General features: G+C 41.1%; 1 non-coding gene and 1 pseudogene across 1 annotated transcript; one reads left to right on the forward strand and one right to left on the reverse strand.

The window, feature by feature from the left end:
* Positions 1-362: 362 nt before the first annotated feature.
* On the forward strand, positions 363-980 carry LOC101033274 (high mobility group protein B3 pseudogene; annotated as a pseudogene).
* An 8,805-nt stretch (positions 981-9,785) lies between these two features.
* On the reverse strand, positions 9,786-9,889 carry LOC120365783 (U6 spliceosomal RNA). Its single transcript, XR_005580635.1, has one exon. It is a non-coding gene; the product is annotated as a U6 spliceosomal RNA (small nuclear RNA).
* Between the last annotated feature and the right edge of the window lie 3,654 nt (positions 9,890-13,543).

Below are 13,543 nucleotides of genomic sequence, written 5' to 3' on the forward strand. Positions count from 1 at the left end.
ACCTCCAGCACAGTCTTGAATAAAAGCAATTAAAGCTGACATCCTTATCTTAGTCTCCCAATCTTAGAAACTATTTAGTCTTTTACCATTGAGTATTATGTTAGATGGAGTTTTTTTTGTAGATGCTCCTTATCTTACAGGGAAGATGCCCTATTCTTAGTTTGCTAAGAGTTTTTATCATGAACAAGAGTTAAATTTTGTCAAAGGCTTTTTTTAAATTTCTATTGAGATCAAAAGGTTCATATTTATAAATTCAAATTATTTACTAGATATAAAGAGTCTTAGTCTGTTTTGTGCTGCCATAACAATATCTGAGACTGGGTAATTTAAAAAGAAAAGAGATTTATGGTGCCCTGCGCTGCCCAGACTAGCGAACAATACAGTCAGGATGGCTAAAGGTGACCCCAAGAAACCGAAGGGCAAGATGTCTGCTTATGCCTTCTTTGTGCAGACGTGCAGAGAAGAACATGAGAAGAACATAAGAAGAAAAACCCAGAGGTCCCTGTCAATTTTGCATGATTTTCCAAGAAATGCTCTGAGAGGTGGAAGACAATGTCCGGGAAAGAGAAATCTAAATGTGATGAAATGGCAAAGGCGGATAAAGTGCGCTATGATCGGGAAATGAAGGATTATGGACCAGCTAAGGGAGGCAAGAAGAAGAAGGATCCTAACGCCCCCAGAAGGTCACCGTCTGGCTTCCTCCTGTTCTGCTCAGAATTCCGCCCCAAGATCAAATCCACAAACCCTGGCATCTCTATTGGAGATGTGGCAAAAAAACTGGGTGAGATGTGGAATGACCTAAATTACAGCGAAAACCAGCCTTCCATCACTAAGGCGGCAAAGCTGAAGGAGAAGCATGAGAAGGATGTTGCTGACTATAAGTCGAAAGGAAAGTTTGATGGTGCAAAGGTCCTGCTAAAGTTGCCAGGAAAAAAGTGGAAGAGGAAGATGAAGAAGACGAGGAGGAGGAGGATGAATAAAAAAACTGTTTCTCTGTAAAAAAAAAAAAAAAGAAAAGAAAAGAAAAGAGATTTATTTAGATCATGGTTCTGCAGGCTGGGAAGAGTAAGAAGCACAAAACTGGCATCTATTTGGCTTTTAGTGAAGGCTGTGTTTTAAAATGGGAGAGAAAGTTCAAAGGAGAAGCAGATACAAATGAAGAGAGCAAGATCTGAGGTGCATCCAGGCTTCATAACAATCCATTCTATGGGAACTAATTCATGCCTGTGGGAACCAATCCAGTTTCTCAGAGTAAGCATGCACTACTAGGAGAACTACACCAAGCTATTCATGAGACATCCACCATGTTTTAAACACCTCCCACTAGCATCCATCTCCCCATATCATGGACCAAACTCCAATACAAGCGTTGGTGGGGACAAACAAACCATATCCAAAGCATAGTACATAACCATTAAATTTTCAGTTTCTTGTTTTGTCAATTTTGGTATTTATGTCTTTCGAGAAATTTGCTCATGTCATATAAGCTGCCAAATTTATTGGCAACAGATTTCCTTTTTTTGTTTTTTAAGAAATTGGGTCTTGCTGTGTTGCTCAGGCTGGTCTCAAACTTCTGGGTTCAAACAATCCTCCCACCTCAGCTTCCCACATAGCTGGTACTACAGGTGTGCACCACCACACTTGGCAGCAACTGATATCCTTTTGATAGCTTTCATTTCTTTTATGGTAATTTTTGTGCACACACACTCTCTCCCTTAATCATTCTAGCTGGAAATGTTTTTAATGTGATAACATCTTCTAAAAAAAAAACTTTTTCTCTATCATTTATCAATTTTCTATTTCATTAGTTTCTACTCTTTATTATTTATTTCCTTCTGCTAATTTTGAGTTAAATTTGCTCTCTTTTTAAAGTTTCTTATAATGGAATTGTAAATAATTGATTTCTTTCTTTTTTTTTTTTTTTTAAGACAGAGTCTCTCTCTCTCACCCAAGTTGCAGTCCAGTGGTGGGATCTCAGCTGACTGCAACCACCACCTCCTGGGTTCAAGCAATTCTCCTGCCTCAGCCTCCCAAGTAGCTGGTACTGCAGGTATGTGCCACAATGCCCGGTTAACTTTTTGTATTTTCAGTAGAGGCAGGGTTTCACTGTATTAGTCAGGATGGTCTTGATCTCCTGACCTAGTGATCTGCCTGCCCTGGCCTCCCAAAGTGCCAGGATTACAGGCCTGAGCCACTGCGCCCAGCCAAATAATTGATTTTTAATCTCTCTCTGTCTCTCTCTGTCTCTCTCTCTCTCTCTCTCTCTCATTTTCTCTCTTTATGGAATTTTGCTCTTGTTGCCCAAGCTGGAGTGCAGTGGAGCAATCTCGGCTCACTGCAACCTCCATCTCCAAGGTTCATGTGATTCTCCTGCCTCAGCCTCTCAAGTAGCTGTGATAACAGGTGCGTGCCTCCACACCAGGATAATTTTTTGTATTTTCAGTAGAGATGGGGTTTCACCATGTTGGCCAGGCTGGTCTCAAACTCCTGATCTCAGGTCATCCACCCATCTCAGCTTCCCAAAGTACTGGAATTAGAGGTTTCTTTCTTTGTGGTCACCTGCGCTCAACTACACTTCTTATTTTTTAACATGAGCATTTAAAGCTACAAGTTTCCCTCTAAGCACTGGTTTAGCTGTGTCCCCAGGTTTTATTTGTTTTCATTATCATTCAGCTCAAAATATTTTCTAACCTCCTTTGTGATTTCTTCTTTGATCCATAGGTTATATAGGCTGTGTGGCCTAATTTCCAAATATTTCAGCATTTTCTAAAATCGTTTTTGTTTCAATGCCTAATTTAATTTAGGTCACATATCTGTACAATTTAATCTTTTGAATTTTGAGACTAGATTTATGACATGGCATTTTGTCTATTTTGGCAAATGTTCAAATTGCAACTGAAAAGAATTCATGGCCGGGCACGGTGGCTCATGCCCCTAATCCCAGCAATTTGGGAGGCCGAGGCAGGTGGAGCACCTGAGGTCGGGAGTTTGAGACCAGCCTGACCGACACAGAGAAATCCTGTCTCTACTGAAAACACAAAATTAGCCAGGCATGGTGGCACATGCCTGTAATCCCAGCTATTCAGGAGTCTGAGAAAGGAGAATCACTTGAATCTGGGAGTCAGAAGTTGTGGTGAGATGAGATGGCACCATTGGACTCCAGCCTGGGCAACAAGAGCGAAACTCGGTCTCAAAAAAAAAAGAGAGAAAAGAAAAGAATTTATATATGATTCTGTGTAGTGTAATATAAATGCCAGTTATCTCAAAGTGATTGATAATGTTGTTTAAACCAAATCTTGGTTATACTGTTTATGTTAGGTTAGGTTCAGGTGATAGAGTTGTTAAAAGTATCTATAGCACCACTGACTGTTTCTCTGTTTTATCAATAACTAAGAGATGAGTATTAAACTGATCAAATGTAATTGTAGATTTGGGGGACAGGAGCAATGGCTCACGTCTGTAATCCCAGCACTTTGGGAGGCCGAGGCAGGTGAACTACTTGAGGTCAGGAGTTCCAGACCAGCCTGGCCAACATGGTAAAATCCTGTCTCTACTAAAAGTACCAATGTTGCTGGGTGTGATGGCTCATGCCTGTAATCCCATCATGTTGGGAGGCTGAAGTGGGTGGATCACCTGAGGTCAGGAGTTCGAGACCAGCCTGGCCAAAATGGTGAAATCCATCTCTACTAAAAATACACAAATTAGCCAGGCATGGTGGCAGGCACCTATAATCCCAGCTACTCAGGAGGCTGAGGCAGGAGAATCGCTTGAACCTGGGAGGTGGAGTTTGAGGTGAGCCAAGATAGCACCATTATACTCCAGCCTATAGGACAAGAGCAAGATTTTGTCTCAAAAAAAAAAAAAAAAAAAAAATTAGCCAGGTGTTATGGCGCATGCCTGTAGTCCCAGCTACTTGGGAGGCTGAGGCAGGAGAGTCACATGAACCCAGGAGGCAGAGATTGCAGGGAACAGGAGATCATGCCACTGCACTCCAGCCTGGACAACAGCGCAAGACTCCATATTTTTTAAAACAAAACAAAACAAAAAAAAACTGTAGATTTGTGTATTTTTCCCTTTAGTTCTGCCCATTTCACACTATTCTATTTTCTCCATGAACATTTATCATTATTTGTTGGATATGTGACACCTGTTACCCACCATCAGAAGCAGCAGTCCCAGGATGTCAACCCACTCCATGGATGTTAACCCACTCCATTGTTTGAAAGACACAACTCATACAGGCACCGGATGGAACCATACTTCACTCATGTAGAGAAGAGACACAGCAAGATTAGCTTCAGCAGTTAACATTTGTTCTCCCATGGCCAGCGGCTCTAACCACATAGCCAATGCAGGGAGTTGGTGTGCATGCATCCATCTTGTGTTACAGGTGAGGGATGCTATCCACTCCCTATTGGGAACAGGTATCACAGTGGGTTTGGCCAGGCACACATGATGCACACACTTTAAGTAAAACAAGGGAATAAACATCTAGAAGAGAACAGGGAAAAATATTCCCAAGCAAGGCAATATGCCCTGCACAAGCTGTGAGGTTTATCTCCACATAAGAAAATGTTCCAGGCCCAAGCCACACTCTTACTCAGTTGTTCAAGGATCAACGGGCTGCACAAGACTGTCTTTTATCAACATTATGAAATGTCCCTTTTTTTGGATAATATTCTTTTTTTCTTTTCTTTTCTTTTTTTTGTTTGAGGCAGAGTTTCACTCTTGTTGCCCAGGCTGGAGTGCAATGGTGCAATCTCAGCTCACTGCAACCTCTGCCTCCCAGGTTCAAGCAATTCTTCTGCCTTAGGCTCCTGAGTAGCTGGGATTACAGGCATGTGCCACCACACCCAGCTAATTTTGTATTTTCAGCAGAGATGGGGGTTTCACCATGTTGGTCAGGCTGGTCTCAAACTCCCGACCTCAGGTGATCCACCTGCCTCAGCCTCCCAAAGTGCTAGGATTACAGGTGTGAGCCACTGTGTCTGGCCTCTGATAATATTATTTGCTTAAAGTATACTATTCTGATATTAAAAGCCACTCCATTTCCTCATGATTAGTGTTTACTGGTATATATTATTTTTCTAACACACAAATTAGCCGGGTATAGTGGTACATACCTATAGTCCCAGCTACTTGAGGATGTGAGGGATCTAAGTTGCCTGTTCCTTATGAGAACCTACTGCCTGATAATCTGTCACTATCTCCCATCACCCCCAAATGGGACCATCTAATTGCAGGAAAATAAGCCCAGGGCTCCCTCTGATTCTATGTTATGGTGAGTTGTACAACTATTTCGTTATACATTGCAATGCAATGATAGAAATAAAGTGCACAATAAATGTAATGTGCTTGAATCAGCCCTTCTCCCCCATCCATGGAAAAATTGTCTTACACAAAACAGATCCCTTGTTACAAAAAGGTTGGGGACCACTGTTCTGGCCTATGCAACAGAGTAAAACTGTCCCAAAAATTGTTGGGTTTCAAGCCACCATCTTACTATTTGTTTTCTATTAGTACTAGATAGTACAAGATGTATTTTGTTGTTGTTTCTTTTTCTCTCTTCCCGTGGATTATTTTGAGTTATTTTTGTTTTCCACTTTGTGTCCTCTATTGGCTTTTTATTATGCCTCTTTGTTTTTCATTAATTGCTATAGGGGTTACAATATGCATTCTTAACTTATTACACACTCTACTATGAATTAACATTGGACCATTTGGTAGATAACAAAGGAACCTTAAAATGACATACTTCCATTTTTCCCTTCCCATGTATTGTGCTTTTATGGCCATTACATTTTACTTCTACCTAATTTACCCCACAAGAAATTATCATTTTATTTTGTTTTTACTTTAAATTGTCGATTATGTTTTAAAGAAATTTAAAAATGAAAAGTCTCTTCTATTTACCCACATATGCTCAAGTGTTCTTCATTCCTTCTTGTAAACCTGATTTTTCTACCTGGTATCTTTTTCCTTCAGCCTTCCTTTAACACTCCTCATAGTGCAGACCTGCTAGTGACTAATTTTCTAAGCTATCTGAAAATAGCTTTGTTTCCTCTTCATTTTAGAAGAATATTTTCATTGGATATAGGTTGACATGTTCTTTCTGCACTTTAAAGATGTTATTCCCTTGGCTTATGTTGTTTATGATGAGAAGTCATTCTTCTTTATGTTTCCTAAACTTAGTTAGCTGTCTTTTCTTTCTCTTTGTCTTTTGCCTTTTAGAAATTCAACTATAATGTACCTGGTTGTGTTTTATTCTTTTTTTTTTTTTTTTTTTTTTTTTTTTTTTTTTTTTTTTTTTGAGATAGGGTCTTACTCTGTCACCCAGGCTGGAGTGCAGCCACATGATCACAGCTCACTACAGCCTTGACCTCCTGGGCTCAAGTGGTCCTCCCACCTCAGCCTCCTGAGTAGCTGGGATTACAGGCATGTGCCACCACACTCAGCTAATTTTTTTGTAGTTTTGGTAGAGACAGGGTTTCACCATGTTGCCCAGGCTGGTCTTGAACTCTCAGCGTCAAGCAATCGGCCCACCTCAGCCTCCCAAAGTGCTAGGATTACAGGTATGAGTCACTGTGTCTGGCCCCCTAGTTGTGTTTCATTTGTTTATCTCACTTGGGGTTTGTTGAACTTCTTGAATCTGTAGAGTTACAATTTTCCTCCAATACGCCAGATTTTTCAGCCACTATTGCTTCAGATATTTTTTCCTTATTCTCTCCTATACTTACGGGATTCCTGTTTGACAAATCTTGTCCAACAGGTTGCTGATCCTCCATTCATTTTCCCCCAGCCCTTTGCTGTCTGTGCTTCAGTTTGGATAGTTTTGGTTTTTGTTTTTTGCCTTGTCTTCAAGTTCACTGATTCTACCTTCTGCCACATCAAATCCACTGTCAAGCCCATCCTGTATAATGTTCCCTTCAGATATCATACTTTTCAGTTCTTGAATTTCTATTTGGTTCTTTTGAAATGTTTCCCTTTTTTTTAAGTTCTAGAGATTTAATGTACAACATGGTAACTACAGTTAATAACAATGTTTACTTCAGATTGCTAAGAAACTAGATCTTAAACATTCCCTCCACAAAATTTACTATATGAGATGATAGATGCATTAAATTTATACTAATCACTTTACAACATATATGTATATTAAAATATCATATTGTACACCACAAATAGTTATTTAAATTGCATTTTAGGTTTTGGGGTACATGTGAAGAACATGTAAGATTGTTGCATAGGTACACATGACAGTGTGATTTGCTGCCTTCCTCCCCATCACCTATATCTGGCATTTCTCCGTGTGTTATCCCTCCCCAAATCCCCACCCCCGACTATCCCTCCCCTATTTCCCCCCTACAGACCCCAGTGTGTGATGCTCCCCTCCCTGTGTCCATGTGTTCTCACTGTTTAACACTCACCAATGAGTAAGAACATGTGGTGTTTGATTTTCTGTTCTTGTGTGAGTTTGCTGAGAATGATTGTTTCCAGGTTCATCCATGTCCCTACAAAGGACACGAACTCATCATTTTTTATGGCTGCATAGTATTCCATGGTGAATACATGCCACATTTTCCTTGTCAAGTCTACCATCGATGGACATTTGCGTTGGTTCCAGGTCTTTGCTATTGTAAACAGCGCCACAATGAACATTTGTGTGCATGTGTCCTTATAATAGAATGATTTATAATCCCTTGAATATATATCCAGTAATGGTATTGCTGGATCAAATGGAATTTCTTTTTTTTTTTTTTTTTTTTTTTTTTTGAGACAGAGTTTCGCTCTTGTTACCCAGGCTGGAGTGCAATGGCGCGATCTCGGCTCACCGCCACCTCCGCCTCCTGGGTTCAGGCAATTCCCCTGCCTCAGCCTCCTGAGTAGCTGGGATTACAGGCACGAGCCACCATGCCGAGCTAATTTTTTATATTTTTAGTAGAGACAGGGTTTCACCATGTTGACCAGGATGGTCTCGATCTCTCGACCTCGTGATCCACCCGCCTCGGCCTCCCAAAGTGCTAGGATTACAGGCTTGAGCCACCGAGCCTGGCCCGGAATTTCTATTTCTAGGTCCGTGAGGAATCGCCACACTGTCTTCCACAATGGTTGAACTAATTTACACTCCCACCAACAGTGTAAGAGTGTTCCTATTTCTCCACATCTCTCTAGCATCTGTCGTCTCCACATTTTTTAATGATCTCCATTCTAACTTGCATGAGAGGGTATCTCAATGTGGTTTTGATTTGCATTTCTCTAATCATCAGTGATGATGACAATTTTTTCATATGCTTGTTGGCCTCATATATGTCTTCTTTTATAAAGTGTCTGTTCATATGCTTCACCCACTTTTGAATGGGCTTGTCTTTTTTTTTCCTTGTAAATCTGTTTTAGTTCTTTGTATATTCTGGATATTAGCCCTTTGTCAGATGGGTAGATTGCTGAAATTTTTTCCCATTCTGTTGGTTTCTGATTCACTTTAATGACTGTTTCTTTTGCTGTGCAGAAGCTCTGGAGTTTAATTAGGTCCCATTTGGCTATTTTGGCTTTTGCTGCCAATGCTTTTGGTGTTTTAATCATGAAGTCCTTGCCTATGCCTATGTCCTGAATGGTTTTGCCTAGCTTTTCTTCTTGGGTTTTTATGGTGTTAGGTTTTTTTTTTTTTTTTTTTTTTGAGACGGAGTTTCACTCTTGTTACCCAGGCTGGAGTGCAATGGCGCGATCTAGGCTCACTGCGACCTCCACCTCCTGGGCTCAGGCAATTCTCCTGCCTCAGCCTCCTGAGTAGCTGAAATTGGTGTTAGGTCTTATGTTTAAGTCTTTAATCGATCTGGAGTTAATTTTAGTGTAAGGTGTCAGAAAGGGGTCCAATTTCTGCTTTCTGCATATGGCTAGCCAGTTTTCCCAACACCATTTATTAAACAGGGAATTCTTTCCCCATTGCTTGTTTTGGTCAGGTTTGTCAAAGATCAGATGGCTGTAGACATGTGGTGTTACCTCTGAGGCCTCTGTTCTGTTCCATTGGTCTATATCTCTGTTTTGGTACCAGTACCATGCTGTTTTGATTACTGTAGCCTTAGTATAGTTTGAAGTCAGGTAGTGTGATGCCTCCAGCTTTCTTCTTTTTGCTTAGAATTGACTTGGCTATGCAGGCTCTCTTTTGGTTCCGTATGAAGTTTAGGGTGGTTTTTTCCAGTTCTGTGAAGAAGGTCATTGGTAGCTTGATGGGATAGCATTGAATTTGTAAATTACTTTGGTCAGTATGGCCATTTTCACGATATTGATTCTTCCTAACCATGAGCGTGGACTATTTCTCCATTTGTTTGTGTCCTCTCTTATTTCGTTGAGCAGTGGTTTGTAGTTCTCCTTGAAGAGGTTTTTTACATCCTTTGTTAGTTGTATTCCTAGGTATTTTGTTCTCTTTGTAGCAATTGTGAATGGCAGTTTGTTCTTGATTTGGCTCTCAAGTCTGTTAAAAAATATGGAATGCCGCCAGGTGCGGTGGCTAACGCCTATAATCCCAGCACTTTGGGAGGCCGAGGCGGGTAGATTACAAGGTCAAGAGATCAAGACCATCCTGGTCAACATGGTGAAACCCCATCTCTACTAAAAATACAAAAATTAGCTGGGCATGGTGGCGCATACCTGTAGTCCCAGCTACTCAGGAGACTGAGGCAGGAGAATTGCTTGAACCCAGGAGGCAGAGGTTTCGGTGAGCCGAGATCATGCCATTGCACTCCAGCTCGGGTAACAAGAGCAAAACTCCATCTCAAAAAAAAAAAAAAAAAAAAATGGAACGCTTCATGAATTTGTGTGTCATCCTTGTGCAGGGGCCATGCTAATCTCTGTATCATTTCAATTTTAGTATATGTGCTGCTGAAGTGAGCACTAGTTTCCATTTTTCTACTAATATTTCCTATCTGTTCCTTCACTAAGTCCTCTTTTCCTTTAATTCTTTTTTTTTTTTTTTTTTTTGAGACAGTCTCACTCTGTCACCCAGGCTGGAGTGCAGTGGCATGATCGTGGCTCACTGCAACCTCTGCCTACCAGATTCAAGCAATTTTGCCTCAGCCTTTCAAGTAGCTGAGATTACAGTTGCCTTCCACCATGCCCAGCTTATTTTTGTATTCTTTCATTTTTTTGTTTAGTAGAGATGGGGTTTCAGCATGTTGGCCAGGCTGAGCTAGAACTCCTGACCTCAAGTGATTCACCTGCCTCGGCCTCCCAAAGGGCTGAGGTTACAGGCATGAGCCACTTCGCCTGGCCTCCTTTAATTCTTACACATGTAAAATAGTCACATTAAGTCCTTATCTGCTTATTCTCATACTTCTGTTGACTCTCAGTTTTTGTTTGTCTTTACTGTTTTTCTCCTAGTTATACATATTGATTACCTGCTTCTTTGCCTTTCTTCACTTTTTTTTTTTTTTTTTTTTTTTTTTTTGAGACAGAGTCTCACTCTGTTACCCAGGCATGAGTGCAGAGGCACAATCTCAGTTCACTGCAACCTCTGCCTCCAGGGTTCAAGTGATTCTCCTGCCTCAGAGCTCCTGAGTAGCTGAGACTACAGATTTACACCACTATGCCCGGTTGATTTGGTATTTTTGGTAAAGACAGGGTTTAACCATATTGATCAGGTTGGTCTTGAACTCCTGACCTTGACCTCAAGTGATTCGCCTGCCTTGGCTTCCCAAAGTACTGGGATTACAGGCATGAGCCACTGCACCTGTTTTTTTCTAATAATCTTTAACATTTATGTTAAATATTGTGAATATTACTTTAGGTCTGGATTTTATCTTTCTTCAAAGAGTTTTGTTCTGGCGGGTAAATTTTTTTTTTTAGACAGAGTCTCACTCTGTCATCCAGGTTCTGGAATGCAGTGGTGCAATCACAGCTCATTGCAGCCTCAACCTCTCAAGCTCAAGAGATCCTTCCATCTCAGCCTCTGAAGTAGGTGGGACTATAGGCATGTGCCATCACCCAACCCAGCTAATTTTTTATTTTTTTGTAGAGATGGGATATCGTTATGTTGTCCAGCCTGCTCTCGAACTCCTGGTCTCAAATAATCCTCCTACCTCAGCATCTTAAAATGCTGGCATTATAGGCATGAGTCACCACACCCAGCCTTATATAACCTTCCCCCCATCCCCCAAACAGAGTATTGTTCTGTCACCCACACTGGAGTGTAGTGGCATGATATTGGATCACCGCAACCTCTGCCTCCTGAGTTCAAACAACTCTCCTGCCTCAGCTCCCGAGTAGCTGGGATTGCAGGTGCCCACCACCACACCTGGCTAATTTTTGTATTTTTAGTAGAGATGGGGTTTCACTATGTTGGCCAGGCTGGCTTCGAACTCCTGACCTCATGATCTGCCCACCTTGACCTTCCAAAGTGCTGGGATTGCAGGGGTAAGCCACAGTGCCTGGTCAGATATTTTTTAAAATGACCTATCAGTTGGGTGGCTCATACCTGTAATCCCAGCACTTTGGGAGTCCAAGGCGGGCAGATCACTTGAGGTCAGGAGTTCAAGACCAGACTAGCCAACATGGTGAAACCCTGTCACTATCAAAAATACAAAAATTAGCTGTGCATGGTGGTGGGTCCCTGTAATCCCAGCTACATGGGAGACTGAGGCAGGAGAATCCCCTGAACCCAGGAGGTGGAGGTTTCAGTGAGCTGAGACCACACCCTTGCACTCCAGCCTGGGCAATGAGAGAGAAACTCTGTCTCAACAAAAAATAAAATAGGCTGGGTGTAATGACTCAAGCCTATAATCCCAGCACTTTGGGAGGCTGAGGCGGGTGGATCACGAGGTCAGGAGATTGAGATCATCTTAGCCAACATGGCAAAACCCCATCTCTAGTAGAAATTACAAAAAATTAGCCAGGTGTGGTGATGCACGCCTGTAGTCCCAGCTACTCGAGAGGCTGAGGCAGGGGAGCTGCTTGAACCCAGGCGGCAGAGGTTGCAGTGAGCCGAGATTGTGCCACTGCACTTCAGGCTGGATGACAGAGCGAGACTCCATCTCAAAAAAGAAAATAAAAAATAAATAAATAATAAAATAAAACGACACATCAACTCAATTGTTTTAAAATTTTGTTTGCATGGGTCTAGTAGACACTTTAGGGTGAGAGTAGACATACTCCTATGTTGTTAACTGATGTGTTTGGCGAGGTCTCTCTTGTGGCTGACTGAAAGTCCAACATCTCTTCTACTGCAGTATGATTTCTAGAGTCTCCATTCAGCTACACTATAGCTACTCTCTGCCAGGTCTTGTAGTTTCTCCCTATGGATACACAGCTTATATTTTGCCAAAGACTTAAGTGGTCCTTATGTAGACTTTTGGTGCTACTGCTCTGTGGAGCTCCCTCTCTGGTGCCCTGATCTAGCAATTATAGAACTCAACAGCCCAAAAATCCAATCTCCATATCTTCAACTCATGAAGACCACAATATTGTACAAGGGTTCCACCTCCCTGCACCATGGAACAGAAAGTGCCTCCATACGGAAATCTGGGCAAATGATGAGGGTCAACTAGTGAATTTTCCTTCTCCAATAGATATAGTCCTGTACTGTCTGTTGTCCAAGATTTGAAAACAGTTGTTTTATGTATTTTGCCAAATTATATGTGGTTTATACTCTGTTACCAGTCATTTTGACTTGGTCAAAGGAGGAGTGATTGTTCAATAACTTTTTAATAATTGCATATATATGTACTATACAAAATGAATAAAACCAAAACTAGATGATCTAGAAAATATAACATAGAAAATTTTATATATGTACCAAAACTGAGAGATAATGATGAGTTTTGGTGGGTTGTATTCATTTTATATTAATTATATATGTATAATAGAGATATGATATACATATACATATATATAAATTTTCTATTCTTTTTTTTTTTTTTTTTTTTTTTTTTCTGTTTTTGGAGACAGAGTCTTGCTCTGCTGACCAGGCTGGAGTACAGTGTCATGATCTTGGCTCACTGCAACTTCTGCCTCTCAGGTTCAAGCAATTCTCCTGCCTCAGCCTCCCAAGTAGCTGGGACTACAGGTGCTCACCACCATGCCCGGCTAATTTTTTCATTTTAGTAGAGACGGGGTTTCGCCATGTTGCCCAGGCTGGTCTCGAACTCCTGAGCTAAGGCAATCTGCCCACTTCAGCCTCCCAACAAGCATGAGCCACCATGCCCAGCCAAATATATATACATTTTCTTCATCACACTAACTTTCTATATCATCTTCTCTATTTTGGTAAGTTATATTTTTTCCATGCTTTAAATATCTCAGATTAGTTATTAATTATTATTTTATATATGCAATAATTATTTCAATATTCCATATGTTGGTAATCAACGGAGATCAAATTCTTTTTTTTTTTTTTTTTTTTTTTTTGAGATGAAATTGTGCTCTTGTTGCCCAGGATGGAGTGCAGTGGTGCATTCTTGGCTCACTGCAACCTCTGCCTCCCAGGTTCACATGATTCTCTTGCCTCAGCATCCCAAGTAGCTGGGATTACAGGCATGCACCACCATACCCAGCT

This window comes from Saimiri boliviensis, chromosome 16, assembly GCF_048565385.1.
Source record: "Saimiri boliviensis isolate mSaiBol1 chromosome 16, mSaiBol1.pri, whole genome shotgun sequence".
Taxonomy (NCBI): domain Eukaryota; kingdom Metazoa; phylum Chordata; class Mammalia; order Primates; family Cebidae; genus Saimiri; species Saimiri boliviensis.